The 3,743-nt window shown below is 40.7% G+C and overlaps 1 non-coding gene across 1 annotated transcript; it reads right to left on the reverse strand.

Annotated features, from left to right (window-relative positions):
* Nucleotides 1–2,129: 2,129 nt before the first annotated feature.
* Nucleotides 2,130–2,237, reverse strand: LOC148576797 (small nucleolar RNA R71). The gene has a single exon (XR_015903672.1). It is a non-coding gene; the product is annotated as a small nucleolar RNA R71 (small nucleolar RNA).
* Between the last annotated feature and the right edge of the window lie 1,506 nt (nucleotides 2,238–3,743).

Consider the following 3,743-nt stretch of genomic DNA (forward strand, 5'->3'; position numbering starts at 1 on the left):
TGGGGAAAAAAAGAAAGAAGAGCCTCTGATAAACCACTATTTTATGGTTTATATTGTGTTTAATTATGTGGTTTTATCATGATCTTTACCACTTATTCATTAAATAAGCATGCATTTATAATTCCTTCCTAAAGATGCTTTATGATTGAAAACTTGCTTCCTAGGGATTTTTAATTATGTATTTTAATTCTCCTTTGTTCCATTCGATGCCATGATTTGTGTGTTAAGTGTTTCAGGCTTTATAGGGCATGAATGAGTTGGAGATTGGAAAGGAAGCTTGCAAAAATGGAAGGAACACAAGAAATTGAGGAGATGACCAGCGAGAAGTAACGCGGCCGCATGGCTCACGCGACCGCGCGGATTGGAATAGCACAAGTGACGCGGAGGTGTGGACGACGCGCCCGCGTGGCAAAGCAAAATGCCAAATGACGCGTCCGCATGAATGACGCGATCGCGTGACATGCGCGATCTGCATAATCTGCAGAATTCGCTGGGGGCAATTTTGGTCCCTGTTTTGACCCAGTTCTCGGCCCGGAAAAGTAGACTAGAGCCAGAGAACATGCAGAAACCAAAGACAACAACATTCATTCTACACAGTTTTAGTTTTTAGATCTAGTTTTTCTCCTCCTCTAGGTTTTTTTTCTCTACACATTCATAGTTCTTAGGATTTTATTGCTTTTGCATTGGGATATTGAGAAGAGTTATTACCTCATCAAGACTTCGTCATTCTAGTTCGTTTTCTTTACTTGGCTTTACTCTTCCATGTCCTTTAATTTACTCAATTTTATTATTGGATTATTTTAGAATTTATTAATACAAGAGTTATTTTTATTTTTAATTGATTCCTTTGAGTTTTGTTTATCATGTCTTTCTTTAATTCCCTTTCCTATGTTATGAGTTCTATATTCACAATGAGCGAGTAGTTCTCTAACTTGATGGGGAGTTGATTGAAAGGAACCGTTGAGTTGGGGTGCTTAAAAAAAATGTAATTAGGTTCATGGTTGGAATGTTCTCTAGTCACTGACACTAATCCTTTTCAATTGAGCGGATTGGAGCTTGTGAGTAGAAACTGCATTCCAACTTGTTTGACTTTCCCTTACCTAGTAAAAGATAACTAAACAGAACAACCTTCAATTATCAATTATTCTTGAGAGTACTGTGACAAGAATAGGGCTTCCAACTAATCTACTCCCAGTCAAGGCTTTTATTTAAATTACTTAATTTCTCCAATTTAATTTCCTGTTTATTCAACTCAAACTCTTTTTGAAAATATCTGGTTAATAAAATAGCACACCTTTTTGCAACTCGTTAGGAGATGACCTGGGATTCATACTCCCAGTATTTTATTTTTAATTTTGTGACAACCCTTCTAAATTGATAAGCGGATTTCCGGTTGGTTAAGAACTATACTTGCAACGCATATCTTATAACAATTCTTAACTCGCCAATTTCCGCCACGTCAATTTTTGGCACCGTTGACGGGAAGTTGCAATAGAGTGCTAAAGTTATTAATTGGAATTTATTTATCAGCATTTTATTTTATTTTTCTATTATGAGCTGCTTGTTTCTTTCGTTAGATGACGCGTTCACTTCCTGATCCAAGCTTGCCAGTATTCGATCCTGAGATTGAAAGAACTATTTCACGAATAAGGCAAGCTCGGCGTCGGTTAGTCCACTCAGAGGGCGGATCTAAAACGTTATTTGAGGAAGAAACCAGCCCCCGTTCTACTGATTCGGTTGATTTACGTATAGGTGACATGGCAGCACCTAGGAGAGTTACTATCCAGGAGGCTGGAGCCCCTGATTTTACAATGCAACCGTTTCAAGTGCATCACCCAGCGGTGGCTACAGACTTTGAAATAAAGACTGCACTGCTCAATTTGATGCCCAAGTTTCATGGCTTACCTGCTCGAGAGCCTATCAAGCACCTGCAAGATTTTCAAGCAGCCTGTTCTACTGTCAGGCGTGATGGTGCAGATGAAACTTTAATTTTGCTGAAAGCTTTCCCGTTTTCTCTTGAGGGAAAGGCAAGAGAGTGGTACTACACTCAACCCGCAGCAACTGTATCCAACTGGGATACACTTAGAAGAGAATTCTTGGAAAAGTTCTTTCCAGCTGAAGTTACTGATAAACTGAGGAAAGACATTTCCATGATTGTTCAGGATGAATCTGAGACCCTCTATGAATATTGGGAGCACTTCAATAATCTTCTGGAAGCTTGCCCCCACCATATGATTGACAAGATAGTGTTGCTCGGTTACGTCACACAGGGCATGAGGCCCCAAGATAAGACCACATTGGAAAGTGCTAGCAATGGGTCTATGAAAAAGTACAAGACCATTGATGAGGCATGGCAATTAATTAGTGACTTAGCTGAATCTACTCGGAATCACAGGCAGAAACAAGGCCGTTCAAAAGCCATTGCAGAAGTATCCTCTAGCAGAGAGACTGCTGCTCTAACTCAGAGTATCTGTGAAATGACCAACTTGCTGAAGCAGATGCAATTGAATCAACAAGTTCAGCAAGCTCAACCTTCTCCACCACAGCAAAGCCAACAGTTAGTCCCACAGAGAGTTTGCGGAATCTGTACTGATTATAGCCATTATACTGATGAATGTCCGCAACTCCAGCAGGAAGACAACACCGTGGCAGCCACTCATAACTTCTATGATCGCCCCAACCAAGGGTACAATCAAGGTGGCAATTACAACCACGGATGGCAGGACAATTCTAACCAGAATTGGAGGGACAACAACAACAGAGGAGGCAGAGACAATCAGGGAAATCAGAGGTGGAATAACAACAACAACAGGCAGCAGAACCAGAACCAGCCTTACAGAGCACCTCACCTGAGGCAATCCCAAGGACCACAGAATAACCAACAGCAGACCTCTAAAATTACCTATCCTTCTTCATCTGCTAATGATGACTTACTGCAATCTATTGATCAGAGACAACAGGCCATGGAAAACAACCTTAATGCCACTCTAAATGGTCTAAACTCTACTTTGCAAGCTCTTATCTCACAGATTGGATCAATGACTAACTCAAATAACCAGCCTTTGAGCTCCAGTGGAATCCCCTCTCAACCATTACCCAATCCAAAGGGTGGCATTAATGCCATCACCCTAAGGTCCGGAACCACACTGTAGGAGAGGAATTAGGAGGAGCCAAGCCCACCAGAAAACGCCTCAGCTGAAGAGGTAGTGGAAATAGAAGATGTTGAAGAGGAAGAGGACATACAGGACATAGATGAAAAAGAAGAAGTTCAACCACAGGAGAAAGCACCAAAGGGTGCAGACACTACAGAAGACACCACTCCCATTCCATTTCCACAACTTGCAAGGAAGCCCAGGAAGCAGCTGGAACCTGATCCCAAAATGGTAGAGATATTCAAAAAGGTTGAGGTAACTGTTCCTCTTTTTGATGTTACTCAACAGGTACCTAAATATGCAAAGTTTCTAAAAGATTTATGTATACATAAAGATAAAATCAATGAATTAGAAACTATTCCTTTAGGTAGTTCCATATCTGCTTTAATGGGAGGTTTACCTGAAAAGTGTAGTGACCCAGGTCCATGTATGGTTAATTGTACTATTAGTGGTGTAGTATTTTCTGACTGCATGTGTGATTTAGGAGCATGTGTGAGTATAATGCCTTTGTCTATATATGATATTTTGAGGCTCCCTCCCTTAAAAAGGTCGGCAGCTTGTTTTGTGTTAGCAGATAAAAGCATTATTACA

Source organism: Arachis ipaensis, chromosome B1 (genome assembly GCF_059453495.1).
Source record: "Arachis ipaensis isolate K30076 ecotype BB chromosome B1, ASM5945349v1, whole genome shotgun sequence".
NCBI lineage: Eukaryota > Viridiplantae > Streptophyta > Magnoliopsida > Fabales > Fabaceae > Arachis > Arachis ipaensis.